Consider the following 12,939-nt stretch of genomic DNA (forward strand, 5'->3'; position numbering starts at 1 on the left):
CATTGTGATGCATTGCCAGGCCCTGCACCCAGGTTATGTGATTTCTGCCTGTGCCCTGACCACACTGGCTATTTTGACATATTGCACTGTCCAGCACCCGGTGATGTTAATTTTCCACCTGGGCACTTCCAACAGGGGACATTATAAAATAGCTCTGTGCCCATCACTTATGTGTTTTGACTTTCTTCTCCTGCATGGTTTCTGCTCACAGGAGGAACTGGGACATATCCCTGGGCTCAGCACCCAGTTGATGTGACTCTTCTTTTTTTTCTATTTTCTGTTCACACAAAAGATACTGACATATTGCTGGGCCCAACACCAAGGTGATATTACTCTTTCACTTTGGCCCTACCCTCAGAAGGCATGGTGACATATTGCTGGGCCCAACGCAAAAGAGATTTGAGTCCTTTGCCTGGACCCTCCTTGCAGGGGGCATTGTGATATATCTCTGGGCCCATCAACTATTTGATCTGAGTCTTCTCTCTTTCCTGGGCTTTGCCTATAGTAGACATTGTGACATATCTCTGGGCTCTGCACCCAGCTAATTTGACTTGCCTCTTCTGCCTGGGCCATGACTATATATAAGAGTGACTTATCAGGACCCAGCACACAAGTGATGTGGTTCTTCTTCCTGCTCTCTGCCCACAGGCATCATTGATACATATCTGTGGTCCCAAAATGTAGATAATGTGACTCTTTTTTGGGTGGGAAGGGACATGTCCGCAGTGGGGATTTTGATATATTGCTTGGCACAGCATTTATGTTATTTGACTCTCCTCTTATGGTTAGGTCCTACTCTCTGAGGTAATTGTGACATATATCTGGGTGCAGCCCCTAGGTTTTATGGCTCTCCTCTTTTTCATGATTCCTACTCATAGTATGCATTGTGACATATCTCTGGTTTTCTCACCTAGGTTATGTGACTTTCTTGTCTTTGCCCTTCCATCAGAGGGTATTGTGACATATTGCCAGGTCCATTATGTAGGTGATGTGACTCTCTTCACCTGCCTGTGCACCACCCAAAAGGGGCATTGTGACACATCTCTGAATCAATTTCCTACATAATGTGCCTCTTCTCTGCTGCCTGAGAAATGTCCCCAAAGGGGATTGTGACATGTCTCTGGGCCCAGCACCTGAATGTTGTGTCTCTCCTGCCTGGACTCTACTAGAGAAAATGTTATGATATGTCACTGGGCCCTGCACACAAGTGATGTTACTCTCCTGCCTGGGCCTTGCTTATAGAGGGTATTGAGATATTTTCCAGGTGAAGAATTCAGGTGATGTCACTCTCATTTCTCAGCCTTTCTCACAGGTAAGATTGTGACATATTACTCAGCCCAGCACACAGATGAAATTTTTCCTCTTGTATGCAAACCCAGCCAACAGGTGCTATTGTCACCATAACACATGAATAAAGACCACTGTTGAGGCCCTGAATCTTATATGTGAACACATCAACAGTTGGAATTGTGACTGTCATATGTATTTCTTGCCAGAAGTGGGATAGTGACTTATTTCTGGATTCAGCTCACAGGAATGGTGATAACTCTCATACCTGGACAAAGCCAATAAGAGAGATGTTGGCTCTGGTAGCTATGCTTAGGGGTCTGGGTCTTTTACTTGTAAGAAAGTAACAGAAGATTACGACACTTACACATATGGTATAAAGCTTTGGGCAATACAGAGTGTCATTACAGGGCCCAGTCCACAGGTGAGATTGCAGCTCTCCTATACACACCTAGCCAAAAGTTTGAATTGCCACCCTCACACATAGACTGAGCCCATTGGTGAGGTCCTGAATCTCACACATGAACCTATTCCACCATTAAAATTATACTGTCATATATGGATTCAGCCACAGGTTGGACGGTGACAAATTTCTGAACCCATCTCACTTGCACAATGAACCCGGCCAATAGAAGATGTGTTGACTCTTAGGCTTGGGGCAAGAGGCAAGGTTTTGGGTTTCTCACTTGTATGAAGGTCACAGAAAATTATCAAACTCACTCATATTGTATAACGCCCTCGCATTGTACACAGAGTGTCATTACATAACTCAGCACAAAGTGGAGATTGTGACTTTCAAATGTACGCCCAGCCAAGAATAAGAATTGTGATCCACACACACAGACAGGACCCACTGGTGAGGTCTTGAATCTCACTCTCAGATGAGTCCACAGTTTGAATTTTTAATGTCATGTGTGGATCCAGCCACAGGTAAGAGGGTGACTCATATCTGAACCCAACTAAGAGGCAGAGTCATGATTTTCATACCTGGACCCAGTCAATATGAGAGGTGTTGACTCTCATACCTGGACTTAGGAAAAGAGGTAAGATTGTGAATTTATACAGCACTAATGTCTCAGAGGGGATTGTGACTCTCACTCAAACAATGTAAAGCCCTATGCAGGTAAAGAGAGTGTCATAAGAGGACCCAGAACACAGCTGAAATTGTGATTTTTATATGCACTTCCAGCCCACAGTAAAAAGTGTCATCCTCCCAAATGAATACAGACCACTGTTGAGCTTCTGAATTTTACATCTGGATGCAGTTGAAAAGTGGAATTGTGATTCTCATTTGTGGATTTTGTCCACAGGTAGATGATGACACTAGGATCAGGGTTCATCACACCGGTGAGGCTTTGACTCTGATATGAGGGATACAGCCTGCAGGTGGAATTGGGACTCTCATGCATGGATTCAGTCCATCATTGAGATTGTGACTCATGTACTTACATGCAATGCACAGGAGGTGTTGACTCTCCTACCTGAAGCTGGGACACATGTGGAATTGTGCATCTTAGCCCTGGACCTTCCACAAGTGTCGTGACATATACTTTTGCTTAGCACCTGAGTAATTTTACTCCCTTGCCTGGGCCCAGCCTTCAGAAGGGATGGTGACAGATACCTGGGTCAAACACCTAGGTGATGTGACTCTCATGCTTGAGCCCTACCCACAGAAGGTATTGTAGAATATCACTGGGCCTAGCACTTAGGTCATGTGACTCTTATTTTCAGCCAGGGCCCTGCCCACAGAGCCATTGTGAGATACAACTGAGCCCAGCACCTCGGTGATGTGACTGTATGGCCTGGGCCCTGCCCACAATAGGTATTGTGACATACTTCTGAACTCATTACCTAGGTGATGTAACTCTCCTCTTTTGCCTGCATTCTGTCCCCACAAAATGGACTGTGACATACCACAGGTCTTAGCACTTATGTGATGATTCTCTTCTTCTGCCTGGGACCTGGCCATAGGGGAGATTGAATCATTTTACTGAGCCCAGATTGCAGGTGATGTGACCCTCTATCCTAGGTCTGCCCACAGGAGGTATTGTGATATATCTCTGTGGCCATAATTTAGATGCTGTGACTCTTCTATTCTCTCTAGGCCATGCCAGTTGAGGGGGATTGTGACATATTTTTAGACCAGCACAAGGGTAATTGAAAACTCCTGCCTAGGCCATTCCCATAGAAGGCATTGTGACATCACTGGTCACAGCACACAGGTAATTTAACTCTCCTTCCTAGGCTTTGCCCATAGGGGATATTGTAACATATCTTTAGCCCAGCACTTAAAATATGTGACTCTCAAATGGTATTTCTAGTTCTAGATCCCTGAGGAATCACCACATCGACTTCCACAATGGTTAACTACAGTCCCACCAACAGTGTAAAAGTGTTCCTATTTCTCCACATCCTCTCCAGCACCTGTTGTTTCCTGACTTTTTAATGATTGCCAGTCTAACTGGCGTGAGATGGTATCTCATTGTGGTTTTGATTTGCATTTCTCTGATGGCCAGTAAAGGATTATAAATCATGCTGCTATAAAGACACATGCACACATATGTTCATTGCAGCACTATTCACAATAGCAAAGACTTGGAACCAACCCAAATGTCCAACAATGATAGACTGGATTAAGAAAATGTGGCACATATACAGCATGGAATACTATGCAGCCATTAAAAATGATGAGTTCATGTCCTTTGTAGGGGCATGGATGAAGCTGGAAACCATTATTCTCAGCAAACTATCGCAAGGACAAAAAACCAAACACTGCGTGTTCTCACTCATAGGTGAGAATTGAACAATGAGAACACATGGACACAGGAAGGGGAACATCACACACTGGAGACTGTTGTGGGGTGGGAGGAGGGGGGAGGGATAGCATTACGAGATATACCTAATGCTAAATGATGAGTTAATGGGTGCAGCACACCAACATGGCACATGTATACATATGTAACAAACCTGCACGTTGTGCACATGTACCCTAAAACTGAAAGTAATAATAATAAAAGAAAATATATGACTCTCCTAGCTGGTTTCTTTTCCACAGGTGAGAATTTCACATTAACTCTACCCAGCACACAGGTGAAATTGTGACTCTTGTATGCTCATCCAGCCAACAGTTATGAGTGTCATCGTCGCATATGGACAGAGAACTCTGGTGAGGTCCTGAATCTTGTACACATAGTCCACAGTTGGAATTTTGACTGTCATGTGCAGATCCAGCCACAGGTGTGATGTTGACCTATTTCTGGAGTTAGCTCACAGGCACAGTGATCACTCGACCCAGCCAATAAAAGAGATGTTGGCTCTTACAGCTATAGGCTTAAGGAAACTAATAGGGTCCTGGGTCTCCTACCTGTATGAAAGTCACAGAAGATTATGACACTCATGCATATTGTATAAAGCCCTCTGGTGGCACAGAGATTCATTACAGGGCCCAGCACACAGGTGAGATTGTGGCTTTGTTATGCAGACACCGCTGACAGTACCATCACCCTCACATATAAACACAGCCCACTGGTGAGGTCCTAAATTTCACACCCTGATACAGTTCACAGTTGGGATTGTGACTGTGATATTTAAATCTGATCACAGGTGAGATGATGACTCACTTCTGGATCCAGCTTAGAAAACAGTGAAGGCTCTTTCACCTGGACTCAGCCAAATGGAGAGATGTTGACTCTGTTAACTAGGTTTAGGGGAGCACATAATGTTCTGGGTCTCCTGCTTGCATAAGGGTAGCAGAGGATTATGACACTATACATATTGTACAAAGTCCCCCATTGGTCCTGAGAAGGTCATAACAGGGTCTAGCACACAGGTGAGACTGTGACTCTGATATGCACACAGGCAAAGGGTAAGGATTTTCAACCTCCTACATGGACACAGCCCACTGTTGAGATTCTGAATCTCACAGCCAGAAGCAGTCAAAAGTTGGAATTGTGACTCTCATAGGCGGATGTGGTCCACAGCTGAGATGATGACCTCAGACCAGGAGGCAGCACACCTGGAGGCTGTGACTCCTCTACCGAGATGCAGTCTGCAGGTGTGACTGGGGCTCTCATGCACAAATCCAGTCCACCTTTGACGTTGTGACTCACTTACTGAGACCCAATTCACAGGAGGAGTTCACTGTGATACATAGAGCTGGAACATGTGTGGGATCGTAAATCTTATCACTTAACCTTTCTGCAGGTGTGATTGTGATATACAGCTTTGCCCAGCACCTGAGTAATTTAACGGTCTTGCCTGAGCCCAGTGTACAGTTAGGATCTTAACATATACCTGGGCCAAGCACCTAGGTAGTGTGACTTTTTTTTGGGCCCTGCCCTCAGGGATAATTGTTACTTATCACTAAGTTCAGAACCTAGTGATGTGACATTTCTCTACTGTCTTGGCCCTACCCACAAAACAAAAATATATCACTGGGCCCAGCACCTAGGTAATGTGCCTCTGCTCTCTTTCATGGGCCCTGTTCACAGTGGGCCTCGTGACATATACATGAGCCCTGCTCAGAAGCATGATGATGACTCTCATACATAAACCAAACCAAAAGAAGTGATTTTTTACTCACATAGTGAGGGGTAGGGCAACAAACAAGGTCTTGTGTCTCTTACTTGTACAAAGGTCACAGAACATAAGCTCGCCCATATGTCATATAGTCCTAAGAGAGTACAGAGAGTGCTGATACAAGGCTCACCTGAAGGTGAGATTGTGACTCTCCTATGCACACCTAGCTGACCATTAGAATCATCACATTCAAACATGGAGAGAGCCCACTGGTGACCTAAATTTTACATGCAGACGCAGTCTGCAATTAGAGTTGTAACTGTCATATATGCATTTGGCCACAGGTAGGATGGTGATTTATTATTGGACCCAGCTCACAGGCATGATGATGAATCTTGTATCTAGAATCAGCAAAAAGAAGAGGTATTCATTCACATAGCTAGACTTACGGCAAATGGTAAGGTCCTGGTTACCCTACTTGTATCAGGGTCACAGAGGATTACAAACATGCGTATAATATAAAGCCCTTGGGTGGTACAGAGAGTGTCATAGCAGGACCCAGCACACAGGTGAGATTGTAGCTCTCTTAAACACACCCAGCCAGCAGTTAGGATTGTCACCCTCAAACAGGAACAGAGCCTACTGCTGAGGTCTGGAATCTAAAGTGGAAACACGGTCCACAATTGGAATTATGAATGGCATATGTGGATCTGGCCACAAGTTAGCTGTTGACACATTTTTGAACCCAGCTCACAGTCACAGGGATGACTCTCATACCTGGACTCAGCCAACAGGAGATATGTTGACTCTCAGGCTTAGGGCAATGGGTAAGATCGTGGGCTCATATCAGCACTAAGGTCTTACAGGAAATTTCAATTCTTATGCATACTGCATAAAGCCCTGGGGTGGTATGGATTATGTCATAACAGGGCTCAGCACAAGTGGGATTGAGACCCTTGTATGCACACACAGCCAAGAGTAAGAATTGTCACCCTGTCACATGGACACAGCCCACTGTTGAGGTTCTGAATCTCACATTCAGGGGTATTCAAAAGTTGGAATTGTGATTCTCATAGATGGATTTGACTCACAGGTAGGATGGTGACAGATAGGATACAGTTAGGATAGTATCCTCAGGCCAGAATTTATCACACCTATGAGGCAGTGACTGCCCCCACTGAAACACTGTCCAGAGTTGGGGTTGGCTTTCTCAGGCACTGATCCAGTCCATGGTTAAAAATGTGATTCACATTCTTGAACACAACTCACAGGAGTAGTTGACTCTCATACCTGAAGGTGGGACAAGTGCGACATTGTAAATCTTATGTCTGGACCTTCCCACGGGGTGATTGTTACATATATCTTTGGCAGAGAACTGATGAATTTTGCTCTCCTGCAGAAGCCCATTCTATAGTTGAGATTTTGACATATACCTTGGCCAAGTACCTAGAATATATGATGCTCCTGCCTGGGCTCTACTCTCAGGGGGGATTGTGACGATCTCCTGGCCGTATATGTAGGTTATGTGCCTCTCCAATCCTGCCTAGGCTGTTCCCAAAAACGGCATTGTGACATGCCTGAACCCATCACCTAGGTGATTTGACTCCTTTTTTTCCCCTGGGTCCTGCCCTCAGTGGGGATTGTGACATGTCACTGGGCCCATCATTTCCTGATATGACTTTTGTGTTCTGCTTTGACCCTGCTTACAGGAGGATTGTGACATATAACTAGGCCCAGAACCTGGGTGATGTGACTCTCATTTCCTGCCTATGTTCTGCCAATAGAATAGATTGTGACATATAGCTGGGCCAACCACTCAGGTGATTTGACTCCTGCCTACAGTGGCCATTTGTGACACATCTTCTTCCTGGGTCCTGTTTCAGAGTGGAATTGCGACATACCTTTGGCCAAGCACCAAAGTGATGTGACTCTCTGATTTCTGCTCACAGGAGCTATTGTGACATATATCTAGGCCAAGTTTAGAGGTGTGTGTAATGATAGCCCTCCTATATGGACCCAGTCCATAGGGGAGATTTGGCTTCTGTTTTCTAGGCTTAGGGCAATGGATAAGGTTCTGGGTGAAAAAGCATAAAGTTCTGGGTGATAAAAAGTCACATAAGATTATGACACTCAAGCATATTCTCTAAAGCCCTTGTGTGACATTTAGAGTTTAGTTACATGATCCAGTACCCAGGTGAAATTATTACTCTCGTAGGCAAACCCAGCTGACAATTAGGATTGTCACCCTCACACGTGGACAGAGTCCACTGGTGAGGTCCTGAATCTTACAGGCACAGTCCACAATTGGATTTGTGACTTTCATATGTGTCCTGAGATAGTTGATATGGTGACTTATTTTTGGAGGTGGCTTACAAGCACTGTGATGACTGTCATAAATATATCTGATCAATAAGAGAGATGTTGACACATACCTGGTAATAGATCATTGGTTCATACCAGCATGAAGGTTTCAAAGCAGATTGTGACTGTTACTCATACCATATAAAGCCCTTGGTTGGTACATAGTGTGTCATAACAGGACCCAGGACACAGGTGAAATTGTGACTTTCTTACGCACACTCAGCCAACAGTAAACATTGTCACCTTCCGACATGGAAACTGTCCACTCTTGAGGCTGTGAACCTCACATGTGCAGGTAGTCGAAAGTTGGAATTTTGACTCTCATGAATACATCTCATCCACAGGTAAGATAGTGACTCAAAGACCAGGATTCAGCATGCCTGTGAGGCTGTGACTCATGTACTGAGAAATCTGCATTCAGAATTGTGGCTCTCATGCAGGGATATAGTCCACTATTAAGACTGTGACTCATGAACTTAGACCCAACTCACAGGAGGTCTTGACTCTCATACCTGGAACCAGAAAATACGTGAAAGTTTAAATTTTATTTCTGGAGCTTTTTGCTGGTGTGATTGTGACATATACCTTTGTCCAGCGCCTGAATTATTTGACCCTCTTGCTGGGGAAAAGCCCACAAATGGAATTGTGGCATATACCTGAGCCCTCCATGTAAGTTATTTGACTCTACTGCATAGGTCCTCAGGGGAGATTGTGATACATCACTGGGCCCATCACCTAGGTTAAATGATTATCTTTTTTTGCCTGGGCCCTGCCAACAGAGAGAGTTGTGGCATATAAGTGGACCTGTCACTTAAGTAATGTAACTCTATTTTTCTGCCTGGGCCCTGCCTCAGTGTGAGCTGTGACATATCACTGAGCCCTGCACTCAAAGGATATGACTCTCCTGCCTTGGCCCTTCCAATATGAGACATTGTGACATATCAGTGGGCCCATCAACTAGGTATTATGACTCTCCTTTTCTGCTTGGGCTCTGTACACAGGGTGGATTGTGACATATTACTGTGCCCTGCACACAGGTAATGTAACTTTTCTAACTGAACCCTGCCCACAGGAGGCTTTGTGACATACTGTTAGGCCCAGTTTCCAGGTTATGTGACTTTACTGCCATGGCCCTGCCCAGAGAGTGGATGTTGACATCTTTTTGGTCCAGCATTCAGGTGATCTGATTATCTTGCCTGTTCCCTTCTCACAGGTTAAATTTCAACCTATGTTTTTTTCCCCAGCTCACAGACATTATGCCCATGCTCATATAGAAAAGCAGACACTAGGAGTGATTTTGACTCTGTTAGCTAGACTTTGAGTAGTGGGTAAAGTCCGAAGTCTCCTACATTTAGAAGGGTAACAAAAGTTGATAAAATGTATGCATATTCTATAAATACTTTGAGTAATACAGACAGTATAATAAGGGCCCAGCACATAGTGAGATTGTGACTCTCATAGGCATACCAAGCCTACAATTAGGATCATCACTTCCAAACATGACAGTAGCACACTGGTGAGGTCCTGAACCCCACATGCAGGTGCAGTCCACAGTTAAAATTCTGATTGTCACACATAGATCTGAGAACAGGTTGAATAGTGACTGATGTCCAGACTCAGCTCAGAGGCACGGTGATGACTTGCATACCTGGACCTAGCCATAGGAGATATGTTGACTCTCACAGGGAGCCTTCAAGCAATGGGCAGGTCCTGGGCTTTCTACTTATATGAAGGTCACAGAATATTACAAAACTCACGCATATTGTATGACCCCTTGGGTGGTACAGAGAGTGTCATAACAGATCCCAGCACAAAGTTAAAATTGTGATTCTAATAGGCATACCCAGTACCCAGCCAACAGTGAGGCTTGTCACTCCCACACATGGACAGAGACCACTGGCGAGGTCCTGCATATGGCATGTGGATGCAGTCCACAGTTGAAATTGTGTTGTTCACACTTGTCCATTACTGAGTGCTGGGTTCACAGTATATGCATTTTGTAAAAATTTATAAAGCTGTTATTTTATAATATATGTGCTTTTTATGTGTGTACAATTAAAAACATAATTTTTGATTTTTCTTTTTATCTCATATTTCTTCCACAATCAATTTTTGTCACATACTTTTCTGGAAAATAGATAATTTCATCTAAATTTTCAAGTTTAATGTCATGACATTTTAAAAAAATATTGTGTTTGAATCTTGAATGTATTTCTAAATATCCTCTTTTGTCTTTTGTAAAATTTTTATTCCCCTTGAAATAGTTTATCTACATTATTATTACATTCAAAGAACAGCACTAATTTTACTCACGTTATTATCCTTGAGTAACGAATGAGTCAGAGAAGTTGAGAAACTTGCCCAAGGTTACACAGGTACTCTGAGCCTGCTCTTCTAACCATTGAATACACGGTATCATCCAGGAAACATATATGCAATACTATTTCTAAAGGTACATAAAATCATATTATACACATGCAAATTTGTGTAAAGATAAAATGAACTTATACTGTGTTTACCTGCAGAAAAGGCACTGGTTGAGGGTGTAGAAAGTCACATAGAAAGTCTTCTCTGTTTTCATTGTTTTGTTGTTTTTGTAGAGATAAGGTCTTGCTATATTGTCTAGGCTGATCTCAATCTCCTCGGCTCAAGCAATCCTCCTGCTTCAGACTCCCAAAGTGCTCTTTGTCATATTTTTTAAAGTACTTATTGGGTCAAGTGTGCTGGCTCATGCCTGTAATCACAACATTTTGGGAGGCCAAGGGGAAAAGATTGTTTGAGTTCAGGAGTTTAAGACAAGCCTGGGCAACATAGTGAGACCTCATCTCAACTAAAAATAGAAAAAAATAGCTAGGCACGGTGGCTCATGCCTGTAATGTCATCATTTCAGGAGGCTTTTTCTTCAATGATTAAAAACAAATCTTGGTGTCTGGCAGCCAGGCACAGCCAGGTAAGGTGAGGGCAAGAGGTAGAAACTTGCAATCCATGGGCTGCATTGGCTTTTTGATATTTTTCTCCCCAACTACACAGAAAATTTCTTCAGTGTTTGATCTTATGCATCTTTGAATCCAAACATCTCTTTCTTTGCCTTATATATATTAAAAATGTTTTCACAGTTCATAAAACATAATCTATCAAAAATATTCTAAACAAAAACATTCTCTTTATAGAACCTAGTAATGCACCTTAATTCCTTACAATTTGTGTTAAGAATTACTAGTCTAATGATGTTTTCTAACATGTATTAAGTACTTTTAGATGTTTAGCACATGTGATATATTATAAAAACCTTCTCAAAATTAACATGGGACTCCAAAGAATATGTATGGCCCAAACAGTTGTTTTCTTCCCAACACCAAGGAATGGCATACAAGGCTGTCTTCAAGTTGAGGACAGGTCATAAAGACAAATTTAAAAAAGAGAAAAAAATGTCTGCAAACTTGTTTCTACACATTGGTCTTACATCCATTTCTCCATCAATTAAATTAATTCTGAATGAACTACATTACCTGAAGTGGTACAAATAATTCCTTCAAATTGTAGAATCCCCAGGAAACAGAAAGGAGCAAAAGCAAACTCTCCCAAAGAAAGTCACATCTATTCCAGACCTTGATGAACCCTGCAAACAATTTTCCATTATGTGCAATGACTAGCAAGCAATCAAATACGACAAAGTTCACAATAAATAAGATCATGTGAAAGACACCAGAGAAAAACATAACAGAAACAAATCTGCAAAGACATCCGATATTAGAATTATCAGACACAAAAAATAAAAAACAACTATGCTTACCATATCTAAAAAAGACAAATGAAAGTATCTGCAGGAAAGAAGAAACTATATAAAGATTCCAAAAATAAGTTGTAAAATGAATAATACAATAACTAAAGTAAAAACTCACCACATTTGAATTTATGTGTACAAGACAGAACCAGTTAACTAGATGCTAGATCAGTAGAAATGAACACATATGCTACAAATATCAGTCTCAGAAAAATGTCTGGTAAGTATTCCAAGCATTCAAAATTTAAAACTGAAAAGCATAAGGTTGATAGTACTTAACCTTTCTCAAAAATAGAATAGGTAAAAACACTGCACAACTCAATTCTTGAGTTAATATCAAAGCTTGACAGAGACAAAACAAGGACAACTATAAACAATCTCATTCATAAAGACAAATTTTTATTTGTTTAGACTGTGTCTCGCTGTGTTGCCCAGGCTGGAGTGCAATGGCCCAATCTCAGCTCACTGCAACCTCCACCTCCTGGGTTCAAGCAATTCTCCTGCCTCACTGTTCTGAGTAGCTGGGATTACAGGCACATGCCAGCATGCCCGGCTAATTTCGTATTTTTAGTAGAGATGGGGTTTTACCATGTTGGTCAGGCTGGTCTCAACCTCCTGACCTCATGATCCACCAGCCTCAGCCTCCCAAAGTGCTGGGATTACAGGCATGAACCACCACACCCAGCCAAGACAAAAATTTTTTAAACCAATCACAAATAAAGTGACTCTTTCTCTGTATAAAATGAATAAAACCAACAATAAGTTTATCTCAAGAGTACAGGATAAGTTGAACATTGTATAATCTATATGTCTACATAAAATAGACACAGAATAAGAGCTTGGTAACGTAACTAGAAATAAAAGAATATTTTATTTTCTAAATATACAAGGTATTTGAAATAAAGTACAGCAAATGTACATAAAAACTACTAAAAGCTTGTCTTTTAATGTCATAAACAATAATTATGCTGGTGTTCAAGATTTTTATT

This window comes from Pongo pygmaeus, chromosome 20, assembly GCF_028885625.2.
Source record: "Pongo pygmaeus isolate AG05252 chromosome 20, NHGRI_mPonPyg2-v2.0_pri, whole genome shotgun sequence".
NCBI classification, from domain to species: domain Eukaryota; kingdom Metazoa; phylum Chordata; class Mammalia; order Primates; family Hominidae; genus Pongo; species Pongo pygmaeus.